Here is a 22,840-nt window from a genome sequence, read left to right as displayed (position 1 = left end):
ACATCTGGACGCTGTCTGTTTTACGACCTGCAACTTGAGCTTAGGATCTGTCTGAATCCAGTGTCCCAAAGTATGATTTGTATTGTGAAGGTGCCTCCTAAAAAAAAAAATAAAAGTAAAAAAATCTAGCCAAAAGACACATTCCACTTAATCACGGGCTTTTTTGTTGTCATGTTGGATTGTGTTTTCTAGCCAAAGCTAACAGATTCCCTCTATGGTAAAATAAGAATACGTTATCTTACAGAAATCTAAAGTTGGCTGTTGAAAGTTTTAATTCAGATGTTTTGCAGATTGAATTCGACGTTGATACTTTACTTAACTAGGCAGGCATAATCTTTAAATCCAAGGCTGATGTAAAGCTGATGGGTGGAAATGTATTTAATAGTTGTAGTTACATCTAAAAACTGATATTTTTATTTGCTGCACGCCTACTGCTTAGAACCAGGGGTCAAAGCATCTTGCGTAGCTTGTGGCTTTGGCTTAAGACATGACCTTGAACTGGTCTGCCAGTCCGGACCTTTCCTTTTAATCTTGTTTTTAGCTTCAAATCACCTATTTTTACTGCTCTCTAAAACTCATGTCTCCCAGACATTTCTGCAGTCCGTCTGGCTGCTTTTTTTTTTAAATTTTTTTAAAGCACTTCTGATTTCTCCTACCTAACTTGTCACTCTCACAGCACTCAGCTGCTTTTAGAGCATCTTTTATCTGCCGTGACGGTCTTCAGTCTGTCAAAGCATTGGTCATAGCTACGGCTCACTGTACTTGCCTGCATAAACTTAATGGATTTTACAGGTGCTTTTGGAGCTCTCATCATTCCAAAGAGTAAAAGATGATCTTTTGAATTTTCTTAGCAGCTCTGGGACAAAGTTATCAATGCTGGACTCTTTGGTGTTTTATTTAACTCGCATGTGTCATGCGTGTCCATAGTTAATGACCACATGTTTTAAAATGTGTTTCAGCGGGGCTCATAATCATTAACTAGCAAGTGTTAACAGAGCGTGGCTAATGGACAAGTTTCTCTGAAAGTGTGGCCTTGTGAAGCCAGTCGGACTTGGTGGCAGGCGCAGCAAAATGTTGTCTAGTTGCTGTACATCTCATTTCCCCTGAATGTTTTAAATGTGGAAATGTGTAACCTGCCATTCATTTTCTAAGCATTACTCAGAGTCCTGTGTAATTTTTCCCAGACTGAAAACCAGCACAAAAAGCAGCTGTTTTGATAATGGATAAGTTATGGGAAGCATTTTCTTTTCCTTTCTGTGCTTCCCGAGTTTGAAATTCCCCACATCGCATTGACCAGGTGCAGATAGTCCTAAAAAGTCTTGTGCAGTGGGGCTAAAGAAAGGTCATAAAGCAAAGAAAGATAAGTAGAGTTTGTGTGATACAGTATGACCGATGATGGGCAGCGGTTTGGCGTTTAGTTGAGTCATACATTGGTCATCTTTGTTTTTTATTATCAACTAGGCAACTGTGGAAAGTGCTAGAAGGAGTGAGTGTGTGGACATGTGTTCCAGTTTGCATAGAGTAGAATGCTTTCCTCAGACTGACATGAGGGGACCATTAGCAAGCCTCATTAGGCTGAATGCCAGCCTGCAGAAACAGACTATGGAGAGGTCCAAGGTCCAGGTCAGCAGTCTGTACTAACAGCCTGGGGTATAGAGAGATGGCAATAAAGATGACTGCTGCTCCAAACTGTTTTGCATCAGAGGATGGAAGAGGGTTTGGAGACTGTAACCAGGTTTGGAGATGAGGATCGGAGTAGAACAATTAAGTTTTTTAAACATGGGGCACGGGAAAGTGAAGTCATGTGGTTTTCTGCCTGCCGCCTCCTGTATGTTTATGGGTTGATGGGTTTCAACAATGTTCTCAAAAATTAACCATAAGGGGAAAAGGGTAGTGCCACGAAGGATACGTATTATTACGTGTTCAGGGCTCGCAAAATCGCTAGCCCGACGACCCGGGGCTAGCGATTTTTCCAGTCGGGCTACCAGAATCTATCCCTGCCCTGCCCGTCGGGCTATCATAGGAAGGAAAAATATATGTCAATGCTTTTGCATTCTTTGTAGCTGGGTAAATATGTCATTGGCATCGGTGAACCACTGTCAATATGTGACTAGGGCTGCTCAATTAATCGAATTTTAATCTAAATTACGATCTGGGCTTTCAACGATCATTAAAAATGACTGAGCCGATTATTAGCACCTCCCTCGTGCTTTACTCTCGCGCTGCTCCGTGTGGCAAATCGAGCGCACCTCTCTGCGTTTCGAACACGCGGCACAACAATTAAGAGGAGCTAACAGAGGGAAGCTCGGAAAGCTAAGCAGAAGTTATTTGGAGAGGAGAGTGACTGCCGTTGGTTGAAAAGAGAGGTAAAAAACCCTTCAGTGGTGTGGAAACATTATGGGTTCGCGGAGTCAGACGTGGATCAAGTAGACATAGTGTGTAAACTTTGGTGTCGTAGCTGCACCACAGAGCGACATGGCAAAGTTCACTAAACATAGATGTTTACATTTTATTTTTATTGCAAACATTTGCACTGTTATCAGTATTTGCACACTATTTTACACTATTTTTGACAATCTTTAAAGCTATTATTCAATACATTGTTATTGTTAAATAAATATCATCAAATAATCGAGATCTCAATTTCAGTGAAAATAATCGTGATTATCATTTTTGCCATAATCGAGCAGCCCTATATGTGACATATTGAAATCGCATTTGAATTTGCGCTTGTTTTTTGCTTTCACTTTGCAATCGCGCGAACTGTGTATAGAGAGCGACAGTACTGATTGGTGAGTGACGATAATTTGCGCACCAATTCCTCTGACATCGTCTTATCAATCGTTAGTTTACTATCAAACATGACAAGTGAAATCTCCCGCAGGAAGCTTAAACATGTGAGAGGTTGATCGCGCAGAGAATCGCTGAGCGTTATGTGAGTGCGTGTGTAAAGGCAGCAGGATATATATTTTAGTTCTGCTGAGCCAAATAAGACCGGTCAGGGTGAAGAAGTGACAGCCAAAGAAAAGCTTACCACAAAACGGAAAAGTTATGACAAATCAGACTATAAGGCAAAAAGAAAGTGCAGCTTTATGGTTTCATGGACAAAAGAATTTCTGTGGCTGGAATATGACAAGCTAAATAACCAGGGGTGCACATAAGTGGTCCGCAGGTGCGCATTCGCTGTCAAAATAAAATACGCGCACAAGATAAGAAGTTGCAACGCGTGTTTGCGTCCATAAGATTTTCTAGAGGAGGACAGACATTTGTTTAGAACTCTTAAAGATGTCGAAGAAGCTCCTTTAAGCAATTACTTTGGTGTTCCTCCACCTCCAAAGAAATGTCAGATGGAGTCCGAACCACAAAAGAAGCGCGTATTCTAGGAAAAGTGGTTGCAGGAGGTGAGCTGGCTTTAAACAAATGATGAACGCACAGAGATTTGGTGCAGAATGTGCCATGAAAATCCCACTCTAGCAGACAAAAACAGTGCCTTTTATATGGACGCAAACGCGCGTTGCAACTTCTTATCTGGTGCGCGTCTTTTATTGTGACAGCGAATGCGCACATGCGGACCACTTATGTGCACCCGTGTAAATAACATAATGTTCTGCCGGGTGTGTTGTTGGTTCCCTCGATTTCTGAGTCGACAAGTGCCTTTGTTACTGGGACCAGTAATTTTAAGAAAGGCCCCCATTAGAACCCATGAGAAATGCAAGAAATGGATTATTGCTCAGTCTGTAAATAACATACTAAAAATCAACCTGAAAAATCTGTTAAGGACAGCGTACTATGTTGCAAAGAGTGAACTACCACTGGCAAAATTTAGCAGTCTTTGCAAACTTCAAAAAGCAAATGTCCTAGATCTTGGTTCCACTTGCCTCTTACCTGTGATTTCAGTGGAAATTTCAAATTCAGGATCTGACACAGACTGATTCCTGTTGTACAGTTCTTACAAGTTCATAGAAATTTCTGTTCAATTACAACCAAGTATTTGAGTTGATGATTGTAATTTTTATACAATATTGTAATTTGTGTTTCAACAATTTTTTGATTAATGTTTTGTTTCCGTTACAATATGTATAATATTGTAACGGAAACAAAACAGGAAACAAAACATAAAAAAAATTGCTCCCTTTTTTATTCGGGCTACTTAAATTTATCTGAAGAGTCCCTGCCCAAAGGGCTACCAGGGATTTTGAAATTTTGCGAGCCCTGGTGTTGGATTTTGAACCCTGTTCATCTTTCTGTGCTACTAGCACTACTGTTTAGGCTTAGTAAATGACAGTAAGTGATTAAAAGGGTGCAACCTGTGGAAAATGGTTAAACTGCTGAATTGCTACCCAGCTCTTCCACAAGACTGAAAATATGGTGGCAGTTGAGGGCAGCCAGTAGATCCTGTTCTGTAAAGTGTAAAGTTGTTGGAATTTAGTCTGTTCTGTTACTACAGTGTCAGTCAGCACGTGCCTGCTCGCAATGGGCGGATTGCATGCTTCCTTTAACATAACCACTGCTGTGATTTAAAAAAGCGGAACAGCTGATAGTGACTAAAGATAGCACACAGATTGACTTCTGTGGCACAGTTGCACAATATAGTGATGTAACACTGATGAATCTATCAGATATAAATGTAGTCCTTTCTAGTGTTTGACCCATGCAGAGAAATAGGGATAGGTCTTTTTTTTCCCCTTTAAGCAGCAATTTACTGATCAACTGTGTAAAATTGTAAAATATACACATAGTATTGGCTTGTTTGATAGTTGGTGTCTAGAAGGATAAGTAAAAACTTTATGAATGTATATGTTGTTTCTAGTAAACACATAATGCCCGAACAGCAGGTCAGATCACTGCCAATTAAACAGAAACTCGCCTTGCATTAGCTTTTTGCTTTAAGCCGAGTGTTTCCTACAATTAGAGCAGTGGTCTTCAAACTGTAGGACAAGGAGCCACTGCAGGTGGAGGCCAGACAATCAGGTGAAAAATACAGAGTTAACTTAATGTAATTTAATGTATGTTTAATAGAAAATAAGCAAGAGATGGCTGATACTGCTGACAGTTCCTTTTTTGGATGATAATAATTGATAAACTTGGTGTGAGGGTGTGAGACTTGCCACAATTTACTCCCTGAAGGCCTGACATCAACCCCAGCTATATATCAAGTGTGAGGTAAATTGGGTTAACTGTAGCTGAGGGAAGAAAATAAAAATAAAGAATCCCTTTATTCATTAGTGCAGTGTAAATTTTTTGGGACAGTGCATTGCTGGGATCCTTCACTTATCAATTAACCAAGTTTGTCAGCTTCTCAAACCCTGGTGCCATGAGTTTAGGTCTGACCTAATTGTTTATTTAAGCTGGGCAACAGATGGTTAAAGTTGGTATTCATAAGCGCTCATCACAACTAACATCAAATCAAATGAATTCCCAAGACCACACAGATGGAAGTTATAACAAGCGTTTCTGCAGTGTGCAGAGTTGGCGGATGCAACTGCATCGGTTCTCCAGGAAATCCAGCCAGCCTCCATAGGGAGGAAATGAAATATGTGCATGTGGGGATGTGTGTGTTTAAAAACAACTGCCAGATGACTGGTTTGACCTGTGATTACAGTGGACGCTGTACTCTTGTGAGCCCTTATTCCCAACTGTACAATTTGCATCTTTGTTTGAAGCCTGTTTTGGAATTTCAGTAAGCCACAAAGCCTTACATATTATTTTTGTAACTATCCTAATGGATGTCATTCATTAGACTGTGTGTCAATTAAGATTTGCCCTTCATTACAGGCCTGATGATTTTTGCAGTCTTGTTAGTTTGTGTGTGATGGTCCTTGAACTGGAATTACCACAAGCATTTTGAGATACTCCATTAAATTAGCGCTTCATTTTTTTCTCCCAGAGGCTTTTAGCTGAATATAATGAGCTGAGCAAATTTTTGTGTGTTTGTGTCACTGAAAAGGACTATACCTTTTTATTTAATTATTTTTAATTTGTTGCTTTATTTATTAATTGGTTAATCAGTAATGCGGTTTGGTTTTCAAGTAAAAGCTAGTCTGTAGGGGACGAGGTAAAAAACAAACTTAAATGGTGTCTAAGTATGCAAAATTCATAGATGGGTATTTACTACTTGGGTCAAGAATTTGTAATATTTTCCTGATTGGTCTCTCATTAAGCTCGTCTTCCATAGAAGCACTCTTTTCTCTACAGGTGTTGCATTTCTGTTATTTTTATTTGACCTCACTGTGTACACTATTCCTCATCCGCAAATTATCATCTTCTATTTTAGGTTTCCTGTACAGCTTTCAGGCTGTGTCATCTGCACTTCACTGGTGTTGACGAGATACCGGGATCAACAGTGAGTATCCAACTTGCTCAGCTGGATTTTCAGGGTCTGTTGGGTTACATTCATCATAGATGTTGATGCAGATGGTATCAGTGTTAATGCTCTTTTGTGTTGCTTTTTATCACCAAAAATAACTCAAACTTCTCAAAGTAAATGTTTCTGTCCTTGATCTTCTTATAAGAAGAGCTGGTTTTATTAGATATTAGATATGTGGCTACCATAAAGATTCTAGGAACAGGCTGTCAAAGTACCAGAGTGTTTATATGTGTTACAATAGTAATAATATAAAAACTAGCATCCTTAGAAACAATCAAACTCTTCCGTGTGTCCTTCACTTCTAATTGGCTTTCAGATGTAGTCTTCATCCTGCCACCTACTTGAAATATGGAGTTAAACTTTATGGACACTGGACAGATGGTAGGTCTAGCAACTCTAAAGTAATTTAGTTGAGTAAAAAATGCCAGAGAATAATATCTTGGTTGTCTAAGGTATTTATAATAATATTACTAATAAAAATGCATAATAAATAAATAAATAAATAGAATAGATTGTAAAAATGAGGCGTAAACTGCTCTGAAATAAGAACTAGCGAGTAGGCGGCCCTTATCTATGAGTTTGAAACAGCATGTTTTGTTCCAGTAAATGCTTTGCTTCCCTCTCTGTGTATTTCTATCCCTCTCTCGCTTCTTTTTCTTTCTCTCTCACCTCCTCCCCCAGCCAGCATAGCTGCTCTCCTCTACTCCCACACACACACAGACACACAGACACTACTACAATCACACAAGAATGAGGGGGAGAAAAGAATGAGATATGGTGAAAGGAAAAACACCAGGGAAGAGAAATGGAAATTATAATAAAGAGCGAAGGAAATTAATATAATGGGATAGAGAGAGATAAAACAGAAATCGGGAAAAAAAATGATGTGAGTAAGAATTTTAATGAAAATCTATTTGGACTCAAAAGTAACACAGGTGGTTGGTAAAGTCTGTTTATCTTGTAATTTAGAATCCTGGTAGTCCACGAGCCTTAAAAAAGAAGCGAATACAAATTTGCATTAAATATTTGGGAAAATTCTCATAAGATAGATTTGCATGAGTATTCTCTTGCAGAACAAATGTAAAGAAAAGCTGAGTGTATAGGACTTCTAATAATAAAGCACTAAATTGCAAATGGCGTCTTCAGGCTTACACTATGATGATGATTTCTTTGACTACTTCTAAAATGTGGTCTGATCTTAATTTCTGTCTTAATTATAGACTAACACAATCTGGAAAAACTAATAACATGCAAACACGATCTTGAGCTTTAGTGAACACACAGAGTTATCATTTAAAGTTCAGGAAAATCAAAGTGAACCTCTGTGCTAACAGCTCCACCAAAACCAAAACCTCCTAGGAGTGGGTGTTTCAATTGAGAGGTTCAGAAGTGTGAATTGTAGAGGGAGCCCCTCACTATAAGTAAGTTATACAAAGTCTGATTACTAACAAGGTCTGGTTTCCTCAAGAATGAGTGATTGCTGTGAACCATGCCCCGATCAAAACAACTTTTACAGGACCTTTAGAAGAAGCATTATACTCGAAAAGCATACAAAACCCTTGGATGTTTATCATTCCACAAGATAAATTATATTCAAATGGAGGAAACTTTGGACTCTTGCTGCTCTTTCTGGGAGTAGGCGTCTTACAATGATCACACCAAGAGCACAATGTGCCATATTGAAAGAGGTGAAAAAGAACCCATGAGTAACAGCAAAACACCTGCAGAAATCTATACAACTTGCTATAATCTTTGCTCACATCCTCACTATAAGAAAAACACTGAATAAGAATGGTGTTAATGAAACACCACCATAAAGGAAACCACCACACTCCAAAAAATGCCTTGTTGTGGCACGTTTAAAGTAAAAAATAAACAAAGAGAAAATCTCCTCTGTGGAGTAATGTGAGTTAAACACAAATACATAAATCTGCATTTGGAGGGAGAAAATGCACTAATTCAAATGCTGAAATTGCATCTCAACTGTGAAGTACGGTGGAGGCAGCATCACTGTCTGGGCCTGGACATAAAGTTATCAAAAAACTTTTCAACTTTTGAAATTCTATCAATAAATCCTGGGGAGTGATTAGGAGACATTTCGTAAAGCAATAAGGAAAAACATCCATAGTACACAAATAAACAACTAAATGGTTAAGAGAAGAATGGCGTGGAATGGACAACTTGAGTCCTGTGATCTGATTGATATCCCAGTCAAGTAAGATGCCGACTTGAAGAGGGGTTATCAATACAAAAGGTTTTGTATGAAGAATAGTCCAGAAATGTTCCTCTTTATTGCACAAATCTCATCAGTGGTTACAGGAAGTATATAATGAAGGTGGTTGGTGCCAAAGAATGTACATCAGAATATATTTTCTGCTTAGTCAGTTTAGGCTGGGTAAAGTTTAAAAAACAAAAAAAAAAAAGTTAGTTGAAGAAGTTGCACTTGAGTGTGTCTAGTGATAAGAGGAAATCAGTACCATGCAGTGACTGTCTGTTTAGATGGCAATGAGTCACAGTAACTGAAGCTAATTGCCATAAATAGTAATATGTCCCTAAAGAGGGAGGGGAGTTTTACTTTTTGCAGCAGCCTAAATTATCATGCATTTAAGGACAAACTCATAAACTGTCCAAAAGTTCAATATCAATATTAACCTTGTTAACTAATAATGGCTCCAGATTTATAATTTGTCAGACAAATACACATTTTTTTTGTAGTTTTTCGTCAGATGAACCTCTGTGATTGATGTATTAGCCCTACATGGCCAAGCATCCATGTCTACTATAGTAGCTACATCTATAGTCACTCCTATACAGTGGTTTGCTAAGTTTGCAGAATCTATTTAAACACTTCTTGCCTGAATGGATATCAACTCTTTTTGAAAATGCACTTCCTTCACTTCCTGTTTGCCCAGGTTTTCCAGGTTTTGTTCCGCCGCAGGCAAATGCCCCATAGTGTTGACACATGTCAGTGGTTGTTTTACAGACTTGAACATCTTTGCATGAAGTTAACCTGATTTGATGACATACATCTTTCTGGATGGTTCTAGCAGCACCGCCTGTGCCTGCAGTGTTTGTATGTATGATTGGAGGATGGAGGCAGCCATGGATGGATGGAAAGAAGAGAGAGTGAAAGCATAGTTGACTTGATGGACTGACTTACTCACTTACTTTCAGCATCCATTTCTTTCCCACTTTCAGTCTCAGCATCTCATCTCCTCCCACATACTCTCACATTGAGTGAGGAATCAGTCCTTCTCACTTCTATTATCTCTCCATATCTATCTCTGTCGCTCTCTCTGCCACTTCATTCTGGCCATTCTGTACCAATCGAATACGCCTGCTGTGGGCACGAATGAGTCCCACAGCAATCATACCACGTCCTCATTAGGTCTATTCTAGTGGCCCGCCTTATCCTGCTTCATCCCTTTTCTCCTATAATTGGGCAAAAACCTCTGCCTACCTGTCAGCAGCAACCCCAGTACAAATGCTGCAATTTATTCTTTACTGCCACGGGGCATCTTAGAAGTGTGTAGGTTTTGACAATGGTTTCAGAGTAACCATGGGACATTGCTGTCCAGTGTCAATTATAGCAAATAGCTGAATCCTGGGGAATCAGTTGTTACACAGTCCACCACCACCTTTGCTACCTTACGTTAATGACGGTGGCACTGACAGAAAGAAGCAGCTTTTAAAAGTGAATATTCTCTGGTCACGTTATTAGTTACACTGCTTCAGCTGCTTGTTAAAGGAACTATCTAATCACATGGCAGAAACTTGATGCATTTAGGCGTATAGACACGGCCAAGAGGATCTGCCGAGGTTTAAGCCAAATGTCAGAATAGGAAAGAATGGTTTCCGCTGATATCAAGTACAGATCCAGTACTATTGCTAAATTAATAATTTTTATTCCTCACTGAGGTATTTTGAGTAAGGATTGCACCAACAGCTGATCGGTGCACCCCTAATTTGTACTGATCAGCTGCCTTTGAACTAGCATCATTCAGCGATGGCTCACAATGTTCACAATTGTGAATGAATTTTTATATATATATATAAATAAATAAAAATAATTACAGTGTAATATTAGTAATTAAAGCAGCAACTGAATAGGGACTCTCGGCCATTTGACCTTAGAACTGAAGAAGCTTCTCGGATGAGAGGTGAAACGTCTTCAAGCAACTTTAAGAAGTCCAGACGCTTTTCTTTCCAAGCTCCTTAGACTGAATAGAAGTAGCACAGATGGCTGGCCATAAGCAGAAGGAAGTAGTGAATGGCTGTACATAAGTAGCCTATAGGAACTTTCAGGCAGAATCAGTGGTCCAAGCTGCAGATGAAGAGACCTAGAAAAGGTTAAAATGTGAAGTTCAGTAACTTGCATGAAAAGTAACATGGCAGCCACTGACAGAGCGGTTGTGGCTAATTACAGGGACACGACCGGTATGTTGGCCAAGCTTTGTGGTGAATTACAGTTTAACTGAGCGTGTGTTTAGCCATTTTTCTTATGGTAAAAGCATGTTTTGTGTTGGTGAAATAAAATTTAAAAAGGGCCTCCAGTAACTTGCGTATAATGATATGTCTGTGATAACATGGACTTATATTTTGGTCATTTAATGGCTGTTTGCAAAGAGTGCTTTAATGTTTTAAGAGTTTTCATGTAAAGACTCAACTGAACAGCCATTATTCTGATGCATTTTATGTCTCATTAAAAGAAGGGAAAGGAGCTATGTTTGTGCTAATGTAAGTGTCTGTGCAAACTGCTCATAAGTGAAGAAAAGTACAATGAAAGAATAGAAGTAGCCTATAAGACTTGATGTAAACAACATAAAAGCACAGATCTATCAAATCTCAGCAATTTGGACTGCGGGTGATGGTGTAATGATGCAGTGGATATTTTTTGGCACAGTTTGAACCATTTAAACACCATAGCCCCTCTGAGTTTTGTTGCAGAGTGTACGTGTGCGTAACATCTTCTAATGGCTGCTACAGCAGGACACCATGCCTGGTCACAAATCTCAAGTAAGCTCAGGCTGGTTTCTGGAACATGACAGTGAGTCCACTTACATTAAGTGACTTCCACGTTCACCAGATCTCCATCTTTTTTTCAATGCAGTGGGAGAATTGCATCATTAAGGTGGTACCTGTGAGTCTACAGCACATCCCAAAGGTGCTCTATTGCAGCGGTCCCCAACCCCCAGGCCACGGACTGGTACTGGTCTGTGAGGTATCAGGTTTTTATCATTAACTCAGTTTCCCTGGGCTTGTCCCATGTTGTAGTTATGTGTGTTATTTCGAAAGAAATATTTGTGTTACCATAGCGACCAGAGCGCATTAAGGGGCAGAGAGGAGGATGTCACTCTCAATGTTGTTGGCGCATTTCAGGAAGAATCTACTAATAAAGTTATACAATTACACAGTGAATTCACATTTATTATTATATTTACAAAATGCCACAGTTTCTGTCTTAGTTGTATCACTTTATGTTGTTTATCTGCCACACCTTAAAGCCCGGTCCGTGAAAATATTGTCTGACATTAAACCGGTCCGTGGTGCAAAAAATGTTGCTGACCACTGCTCTATTAGATTGAGAGCTGGTGACTGTGACCACTTGAGTACAGTGAATTCATTGTTGTGTTCAAGTAACCAATTAGAAATGATCTGAGCTTTGTAAGCTTGCTGTGTCTAACTGGGAAGCAGTGGGACGGTGGTTAACACTGTTGCCTCACAGCAAGAAGGTCCTGGGTTATCTCCGGGTACTCCGGCTTCCTCCCACAATCGAAGGACATCCAGTTAACGGGTGTAGGTTAACTGGTGATTCAGAATTTCCCATAGTTGTGAAATAGTTATCTGTTCTGAGCTTTGTGACATGCTGTGTTATCCCGCTGGAAGCATCCCTTGATGACCTATGTGGACGTGGTCACCATCAATACTAGACTCTGGTGTTTAAGCTGTGCTAGATTTGCATTAAGGGAACCTAAATGTGCCAAGGAGATATTCCTCATATAATTACAGCACTGCCACCAGCGTCAGCCATTGATACAAGGAAGGAGTGAGCCATGCTTTTTTTTTTGTGTATATACACCAGAATCTGAGCCCTACAATCCAAATGTTGCAGCAGAAATTGAGATAGACATTTTTCCTGTTTTTGTTTTAATTTTTTAATTTTTTTTATTTCTTTGGTCCAATTTTAGTGAGCCTAAGTGAATTATAACATCAGTTTAATGTTCTTGTCTGGCAGGTGGGCAGCCAGCGTCAATCTGCTGCTCTAAACCATCTGCTTCAAGGTTCAGTGTGTTGTGTGTTTGGAGATGCTCTTCTGCGCACTTTTGTTGCAACAACTGGTTATTTGAGCTACTGCTGCCGTCCTATGAGCTTGAAGGCTCCTGTGTTCTCTGTCATTAACAAGGCATTTTTACCCAGAGAATTGCCATGGATTTCTGCCATGCAACTGGCTCATTACTTGTTTTAATGAGCAGTTGAACACGTGTACCTAACAAGTGGCCGGTGAGCGTATTTAAGTTCATTTATTGACATAGTTGGATTGCTTGTTTGGGCTGGCTACACATGATCAGGTGATACTTTCTAGAAGCAAAAATTTAGTTTTGCATACTTATTTAGGTAATTTCTTTTTTTTCTTTTTTTTTTTAATACTATTAAAGCTTGAATTTTTGTAGCATCCCTGGGTTTGGTGGCTTTTGTATATTTTTTCAAATGCCATTAAAATAAGCGCTAAACTAAAAGGGCAGAGTAGATGAAGAATGGCGACACAGTTAAACATCTTTTATTTAAAATGAGGGAAATTTGGAATCGAAGAATACTTATGTTATCAAAAGCAGAAGACATGTGGTAGCATATACTTATTAAACTTAGTCAACTTTGTTATTAATACAACAGTTTGTATGTGGTTATATATGTATTCTTTCTTGGAAATTAACACTCTGGACTGTAGTCATGAGAATAAATGTCTCATCCATTCCCCATCTGACCTGCCACTTCCTCTGGGTAAGCAGGAAGAGGCTGAGATGTGTTTCCTGTTGGAATATGAGACTGCTTCCTTGGCAAAAGCACAAGCTGGCATAGCCCTGGGTCTAAAAGCAACAGGAAGGAGTAGGGTTTCCTTACTGTATATTCATTGCACTCTGCATTATCCCCATCTCATTACAAGGCAGAAGCAGTTATCCATACAATCCCTTTTTTAAAAACATGTTTTTTTACTGATATTGTTCTTTGTAGGACTGATCATTCTTGACTAGTCTAAAAGTCTCACAAAAGATAACTACATCTAAAAGGAACTTTTCAAAGTGTGTAGTGACAATTAAGAAGTTGTGCTACCATAGTTATAATCTCTTTTATTTTGTCTTTATAATAAGTGAATACATAAATGTAAAAACTTGAGTTACTCCTTGGTGTAGTGGGTTAGGTATTCACCTAACAAGCAAAAGATCCACGGTTGAATATCTGGAGGAGACACAAATTCCTTTCATTTATCAGGAATGGAATCCGACATAAAAACAGCCAAATCAAAAAGTGCTGTGAATAACAGAACCTTGTGAATAATGGAACAGCTGAAAGTAGCTTTATGAATAGAAAAAAAGAAAGAAGAATATTTGGGTTTCCCATCACTGGTTACTTGTAAGCATTCAGCAGCAGTAGGTAGTATTAAATTTGTTATGTAGAGTACAAACACATTTCTACTTTGCTGAACAAATGAATCAAAAGGCTTTGGTTATACAGATCATATTGGGTGCCAAATGTAATTTGTACAAGCTTAGACTAAATTAGTCCGACTTTGACCTCTGCACTTATACTATTACTCAAATTATACTTAAATTTTGATTGTGTCTGAAAAACTGGCTTATAAGAAAGAGCATGACTGTGTCCATGGAGAAGCTAAGGTCTTGTGGTATTATATGGTGTTTTGGAAAAATGTATGCCTATGTCTATGTGTAGGCTTTGTTGAAAATGTATATAATTTCTCTTAAAAAGATAAATCGCAAGAAGGAAAACATAACTATTCCTCCACCAATTTTTGTAACTCGTACCTTTGATGTTGCATGCTCTCTGATTTTCATGCAGTAAGAATAAAAGCTTCCCGCTATTGTTACAGCAAGCTAATAAATTCTTACTGATGTCAAGTTATTACAACAAAGATATTATGTTTAGCCTCTTTCCTGTTAATTGGTTGTCTTCCAGTGCAATTTTTTAATTTAAATTTCATTAACCACTGCTGTTGGCTCTCCCATTGTGAGTTTTAGACTGCATGTGCTTTGACTGTCTTAATTTTCAAAATGCTGTTTTTCACCCACACTAGGTTGTTTGTGTAAAGTCTAATAAACCTGAACATGGGTAAAGTGGCATTTTGTCCTAGTTGCATTTGGCATATAATAGCACATTTGGTGCACAACAGACCCAGTCTGCTGCTTTATTTAAAGGTTGTTTCTCTAACACCAAATAAGCATTTTAGAGGTTTACCCAAAGATTTTGGGTGAGAAAAATGCAGTCTGTCTTAAAGTCTTAAAAATCCTCGCAACTGTTGCTAGATTCAGGTTGTTGAAGCTGCACCATAATCAATCATCTTGATTGGTAAGCTATTAGTGATCACTTTGAACAGTTCCAGTCCCTGTTGGAGAAATATGAACTTTTTAAAGCTTTTCCTTTAAGATTGAGAATGTGTCTTCATTCATATTTGCTGGTATATGTATTTTCATGCCTGCCATTTCTCACCTGCTATCTGCGTTTCTGTCTATCCTCCTCTTTCGGCTTACATGTTTACCACATATAACAAGTACTGGAGAGCGAGCTGCTTTCGTTCTCAGTCCTACTCACTCCTCTCTTACTGCAGTGCTGTTCTAGCTCACTGTTGCCCACGCAGAGCTGCGCCATTTTGGAAATCTGCAGCTCGTTTCTGATGGCTGCAATCCATGGCTTTCTCTCTGTTTTTTAAATAAGTCACCTGTGCTGTGAGGCAGTGGAAAACAAGACGTCCTAATTTACTCCGTAGGCTTGTTTCATATCCAAATGCATGACTTGTCACCAGTTAAACGATCCTCTTGCTTTGCAGAATTGAACCAGAGCAAGCGAGACCATGTTGAGTTGTACTTGCTGCTGGGAAACGTGTAATTATCTACATTTCCGTTTCTGTCCTTTTCTGTCTCCCTCAGTTTCACAGCTATTGTGTACCACAGTTCTCTGATACGTTGGATTGTCTTGTTAAGCAGCAGCTGGGATTTTCTTTGGAACTACGCATGAAAGCTTTTTATATTTTTATAATTGTTGATTTTGTGGGATTGTTGCTCAATCAAGCCACATAATTTGAATATGACAGTTCTGCCAATTACCAGTGTTTTTATTTACTTTTTTAGATTAGATGACAGAGACCTAGTTTGTTTTCCTCTCTAACCTACCCTGTTTCTTACAGTTGCTTCTCTGCTTTTGTCTTCCAAAACTTTTCTCTTCGCTCTTTTTATTCTTTTAATTTCTCATCTTTTCTCTTCATATCTCTCCTACATCCTCTTTCACAGCACCCTCTCTTCAGTGCCTTTCTTTATCTCTGTACGGCCCCTCTATCAGCCCCCAGCCACCATGTTAATTACACCACAGTTCTTTTTCTCTATTATTCACCACTCTGCTATTTCTGTCACCCTCACTGCTGTGCCTGCATTTGCTACATTGCCAACATTTTGCTAGGGTCTGCAGTGGCTGTTGAAATGAGGAGGGGGCGTGTACTGGTGCCCAATTCAACAACAAATGGTTGTTTAGCGTCATCTGATTGGCACAGATTAGTGGGCTGTTGGCGGTGGTGTGGAGGTGGCAGTTGCAGAAGACCAGGCAGCTTCATTGCTGCTGTCTGAGCACTGCAGACTGATCTATTTGCCTGGTTTCTTTAAACGTTTCTTTAAATGGAGTTTTGCTGTCAACAACATCAAAACGAGCTGGATTGCTCACATAAAGCCAAATTAAACTCGATTAATGGGTGCATATTTATCTGTGCCACCCTCACTACTGAAGTTAGAATGGCTGAGACAAGTTGCAGTGCAGAAAACGACGTCTTAAACTGTAAGCAGCTGAACAGTTTGTGTTATGATGATGACATTTTGTGCATTAATGCCAGAGTTACTGAATGTGGTAAATGGGATGTTTATCAGTGCAAGCTACTTCACTCCTTGATTTATTTAGATTAACTAAGTTTATTTAATTTCAAGTTCATGTTCAAATATGTCGTTTTGCTAGTATTCAAAGCACTCTCGGATCGTGCAGCTATTGCGTGTACAGTTGCCATCAAACGTAATGCCTTCGGTAGATTTAGTTGCTTATTTTAGGCACTGTAGAGCTATGGTAAATGGATTGGAACCTCTCAGATAGGACCTTAAGTCTGTCTGCGTGTGCCTTCTTCAGTGTTTTACTTATTTACTGTCTTTATGTAGACACACTAGACTGAACAAGGTGTGACAGTATGCATTGTGCAGGAAAGAGTGACAGAAATAACTGATTTTCAGGCAATGCAATGAAGAGATTTTTTTTTTTCTTTAAGTAATTACTTTTGAAGCAATAGTAGATACTGTGGCTCGACATATCACACATCAAATGAAAACAACTCAACTATTTTGATTTAGCAACACAAATCTTTGTAAAATCAGTATATAAAACATGACTATCTGTGAAAACTGATCAAGCACACAGACAGCATAAAAGATGGTTGTAGCTACTTTGAGGTGGCTGCAGGATTTTTGCCATCACCATTTTAGTATTTTGAAACCACATGTAATGAGAAGGCGGCAGGTCTGGCTTTAAAACCACACTCTATTATAAAATAGAATTTGTTTTGTATTCAGTATGACGCTAAATGTGTGAGTGAGCCCACAAACTCAGCAGGATTAAGCCACAAAGCTTTATAAGCTATGGGATCGCAGGTCTTTTTGCATCCACAGGTATCACCCCCTAGCAGGTTTTTGTCTATGATTAAGCTTTCCAACACTAATTACATTATACTTATACAGGTGGAATTGCAGGTACAGCTTTTCAATATTTCAGAAATGTTTTTCATGTGTAAAAAATCTATATATTTTTTTGTAATTAAATTAATTTTTTTACGTCTGTCTCATGGATTGTTGGAAATAAAATTTGACTTGTTTATTACAGCTCAGCCGATATTATGAAGGCTGATATTATCAGCTGACGTATGTAAATAATTTTCATATATTAGCTGATAAATAAAAATTGAAAATGTAAAGAACTTCTCTCTTGGCAACAGAACCTTTTGGAACATCACAAACACAACAATCAGCTGGATGCAAACAAAGTTAGGCAGAGCATAAATGAGTAATCTACAGCTTGTTGTTGCATTAATATTAAATGATAATGTTATTACTATAACAATACCTTATACCTGCATTGCCTGTTTGCGACATATCTTACCAATAAAATGTACTTTCAGTGCAAATGTCGAGCTATCTTTGCTGGTTTTTCTGTAATATTATTTAAACTCACATTGAAGGATGCTGTTTTAAGGAAGTCTAGCTTGAGTCTAATGTCAGCCCTCATGTATGAATGACCACATATGAAAAGTAAAAAATGCTCATAAGTCAAAGATAAGAGAGGAGTTAAAGTACGAGTCAAGTTGATACACCTAAAAGAAAAGTCACCGTAGCTTTCTACTAACTAACCACCCTTTATCCTCAGAAAAAACCTCTCTGCTTGCATGAATAATAGACCAGCATTTCATGAGGGCAATTGGCTTAATGGACCTGATTCATCATAACTCGCACGACCCAGATACTGTCCTGTGTGGTTTAAAGTGCACACGACGGCAGGGTATTTCTTGGCTTAGAATGGACCTCTGGGGGCTGACTTTGCTTGTAAGCACAAGTGGTCCACATTCGCTAAAGGCATTGACTCTGCTACCTTATTTGAGAAATATATTTAATTATTCCTACTATTTCAGATCATTTCATAAACTAAAAATGCATACTATGCTTTAATAAATGTAGCTATAATTAGCAATTGTGGTCATATATAGAGTTGGTGATTTACCTGACTTGTCTTTATGCTAAAACCCCCATTTGGTACCTCACCAAAATTCCTGACTGTCCAAGAGCATAGTTGGTTTCTGATGTTTAGTTGTGGGACAAATACAAACATGTATACACATGCTTGCATGCAGGGGATGTAGGAAAGCTCTGAGTGTTGCTTTCAAGGCATGTTAATGACCTCGGGACAGTGTTTAGAGAATCTGGTCAGGATGCGGTCTTAACTTATTCTTTCTCACATGCAGCACACAGTATTCTGCTTCTGAGGAATTCTCAAGTGAAATATTGTTTTTGGCTTAGATGATGATGAAGCCTGGGTAAATTGGGCATTACAAGGTTATTTGCACTAGGAAGCTAGTAGGATGTAGACAGTTTACTATCTGATCAAAGCATAAGTGGCGCTTAAGTCAGTTTCTCCTAAGTAACCTAAGTAGTTAAGGTGTTGCTCTCTCCTAATTAATCTGTTAAAAGCTTAATTATACAGTGTGCTACATGTGGTACTTGAAAACCACATTGTATTAACCAATACTGTACATGGAATCTTTTTGATGTGTGGCATTCAGAGCCAGTAGATAACACACTAAAGTACCAGCATAATAGATAAAAACAATCTGAATCTCTGATCTGTGATGATGTGCACCATTCTCACAGAGTTTCCATCAGATACGTTGTTATTCTTTCAGTGACTTATGTACAATAAGATAGATTTTTCACCCAGGCAACCCAGTATGTCAGACCTCTCTGTTAATGTAACACTATCCACCCGCCATAATGTAACTGTGAAAATGCATAAGTGATTCTCTTGGTTCTTTATCTGCTGATGACAGAAAGGCAGAGGTTGGTGAGTAAGTTGAGCTACGCCACAAGGAGAGCCCTTAATGATGATTAATGCTGTTCACATACAGCCGACTATAATGAGTAAACACAAGTACATGGAAAATGGGTAAACAACTGAAGGTGAGAGTAGTTTTAAAAACGGTAAAGTCATGAAATCCAGAGAATGGGGGGGGGGGGAAAAAGCTGTAAAATTCTGTGATAACTTTGTCTTCTCTTTCTTTTACCAACAGCTGATAGAAGCTCTAAAAGATATAAAGAAATGGGGCCTTGTGGCTATGCTTTGTATTCTTGGATCCATGCAAACTATGGAAACCTAAATAATAGTAGTAGTATCCAGGCGGAGAATGAACCATGGCCTTACTAACATTGTTTCTCACACATGCACCAGAAAAACAGGAGTTTCCTTCTGTATTTACTGTTCGCATGGTTTTTTCCTTACACATTTTGCTTTGCTTGGACATTTCTGTGTTGTGAAAACAAACTCACCATCTAATTCAGGCCAGAGCAAACAAGCTATAGGTGTGAAAATTCCCAAGTCTCATTGTAAATTTGGGGAGAGGCAGCAGTTTCAAAGGGAGCGACTCACATGCACTAACATGCATGCATGGCCAAAACTTTAGAACAGTAAAGTGAAGATTACAACACACAGTGCAGGAGGTGTGGCTTTGCTAAGGACACTATTACTCCTATGGCCTCATAAGAACTGAGTGCAAAATTGAATGAAATTGAGTAAATCTGTTCACTAAAATGGTGGCGCAGTCACCAGAGGCAGGTATACTGGTGCCTTAACATCTGTGCTATCTACCAAAGTAATTTTTATCTGTGTTAAAAAATAAAGCTCATAGATACCTAGAACCTCAGCAGAATGCATATATTCCAGCATTAAAGTGACAGCCCATTGCTGTAACTATTGCTAACATACACACACAGACCCTCTCTCATCACTCAAATCTCAATGCTGCTCTCCGCCCACTGCTTCCACTGTTATTCTGTGGTAGCTGGGGAAGTGGAAGCGCTATAGAATAAACAGACTTCAGAGCTCTCAAAAGTCCCCTCTTACATTTTAGTGAGCAAGAGAGGAGACCCCAAGCTCACCACCAAGCTCTGCAGAGGGAAGAAAGAAAAAAAAAATCTGCAAACCACATTTATCTTTCCACACAATTACAATTTCACTTTGAAAGGCTCTGAGCAGAAACTCCAACACTTTGGACTGCCTGCTGCCTGGCAGCTTTCAAAGAGAATGTTTGATTTTATTATTTATTTTTTTCTCCTTATCTTCTCTCTGTGTCTTGGCCTAGCATTTCCTCATCTATGCTCAGACAAGCTGAGATGAAAAGCTGTTTACCTTTCAAACGGCTCTATAGTATTCAAAAGTGCTGTAGGTCATGACTGTTACTGTGTGACAAGCACACATTTTGTTGTTAAGGGGACATCATTGATGCAGAACTCTTATTGTTGACATGTTTGTGATTTGTGGTTTCTGAGACCACTTAAAACCATCAGTGCTACTTTTTAAAATGTCTCTTTATATACTTTTAAACTGCTGAAGTCTTCAGGAAGTTTCAAAATATTTGAAACTGTCGGGCCACATTGGCAGAAGGTTTAAACCAAATGAAAGTTGGAGTATGTAATGCTGCTGAGCCTGGGAAAGATGACATGGGTGAGAAAACAAGAATGTGATGCAACACCGCTCATCATCTCTCTGTTTGCTTTGTTTGTTTAACTTATGAGACAGACAGACAGAGAGACAGAGAGACATGGAAATGCAAACTGAATGTCTGCATCATAATCTGGACCCCAGTTGGTTGAGGCAACCAACTTGCCTCAGTGGTCACACTGATGCCACCAGTGTTTTGGCACCTGGTGTACAAAAGGACATGCTGTCAAAGATTGAGTCAGTGTTTCTCTCTTTCTGTTATTTGTAATTGGCACTGCTCACATAAGGCTTGCATTGCACCACCAGCCATCCAGGAAGCGATATCTCTTTGAATTTACGCTCAGTAGGTTTTCCCCATTATATACTGCAAATCCAGAGGCCTGCAGCTTGAAGCTTGGGCTGGGTCAGAAACTGTTTCTGCTTTGAGCCTGTGAAAACCATTGAGACATAACGTAGTATGCGTTCTCAGGACGTAGAAAAACATGACGTGACTTGACTTGACTCACCAGTTAGTGTAGTAATGATGTCTGTCTGGGGAAACAGGTGTGCAATTGTCAAATATCTACTAACAGAAAAACACCACAGTTAGAGTTATGCTTCTTTTTTCTTCTCCTTTTTCTTTTCTTTTATTGTTTTCTTAAATCTTCTGCCTCCACACTTCTGTCTGTTCTCTGATTGGAAGGTACTTAGAGTATCTCTGCTAAACACAGGTTTGGGAAAACTATCCATTTTCTTCAACACAATACAGGTTGATTAATGAATGGAGACTATTAATTTTCTTTGTACCTTTCTGAAAATACTAATTGAATGGATTGAAGAAACAAATCGTAGCGTTTCTCTGCACCTGATCCACTCACATGCACACGCATACCATACCATTCACACTCAATGCACTTATTCCTAAACTTTATGTGCCTCCTTTCATGGTGCAGAACTAGCCTCCATCAGTCAGTGAGAACTCATCTGCTCTGTAATATTCAGGTGTGCATGACTCACTGTGCACTGAAGCATATTAATAGTCTCACAGTGACAGTCACTGGCACACCTGGGCTGCTTAATGGCAACTTTAGACTGGCAGAAACATTTAAAAAAAATATATATTAATATTTAATACTCCATAGTTTTATTTATTCTTCATCAGTGTTTTTGCTAATACGTTATTTTACTATACTAACTAGCCCAGTTAAATATTAACATCTACACTAATTCGCCACTTTGTTAGGTACATCTTGCTGTTACCAGGTTGGCCCCCCTTTAAGAACTGCCTTATTTCTTCAGGGCATAGATTCAGAAAGGGGCTGGAGACATTTTAGTCCATAATGATATGACGGCATCGTACAGCTGTTCAATGTCACATTCAAGAAAGCAGTTTGAGATGATCTGAGCTTTGTGACGTGATGCGTTATCCTACTGGAAGCAGCCATCAGAAGATGGGTGCAGTAGTCATAAAGTGACAGAAGCAGTCAGCCATTCTTCTCTGACCTCTGGCATCAACAAAGCATTTTGACTCAGAACTTCATCTCACATTTTCTCTTTTTTAGGCCATTCTCTGGCGAGAGACCTAGGAGATGGCTGTGTGGGGAGTTTCTGAAATACTCAGACCAACAAAGACTGGCACAAACAGCCATGCGACATTCCAAGTTATTTAAATCGCCTTTCTTCCTCATTTTGATGCTTGGTTTGAACTTTAGCAGGTTGTTCCTAAATGCACTGGGTTAGTGTCATGTGATTGGCTGATTAGATGTTTGTGTAAACAAGCAGTTTAACTAGTGTAAGAAGGAAAGTTACCACTGAGTGTAGACACTCGTAGTAATACTTTAACTTACATCCTATAGTTAGAACACATCAGCTGTGGTGATCATTACCATTTTTTTAACATGCACAGCTGAAAAAATGACAAATGTGTCTAATAATTTTCATCTGACGTCACACATAGCTGACGTGTTCCAATTACAA

At 38.9% G+C, this 22,840-nt stretch overlaps 1 protein-coding gene across 1 annotated transcript in view; it reads left to right on the top strand.

Annotated features, from left to right (window-relative positions):
• Window positions 1-22,840, top strand: part of sipa1l1 (signal-induced proliferation-associated 1 like 1) — a 92,866-nt gene that overhangs the window by 25,283 nt on the left and 44,743 nt on the right. The window contains exon 2 of the mRNA XM_063495253.1: window positions 6,275-6,343. The gene's annotated coding sequence lies outside the window, so the exon portion shown is untranslated. The remainder of the gene's footprint in view (window positions 1-6,274; window positions 6,344-22,840) is intronic.

The sequence above is a fragment of the Pelmatolapia mariae genome, linkage group LG15, assembly GCF_036321145.2.
Source record: "Pelmatolapia mariae isolate MD_Pm_ZW linkage group LG15, Pm_UMD_F_2, whole genome shotgun sequence".
Taxonomy (NCBI): domain Eukaryota; kingdom Metazoa; phylum Chordata; class Actinopteri; order Cichliformes; family Cichlidae; genus Pelmatolapia; species Pelmatolapia mariae.
Note: the sequence above shows the minus strand (reverse complement) of the source record. Positions and strands in the feature narration are given on the sequence as shown.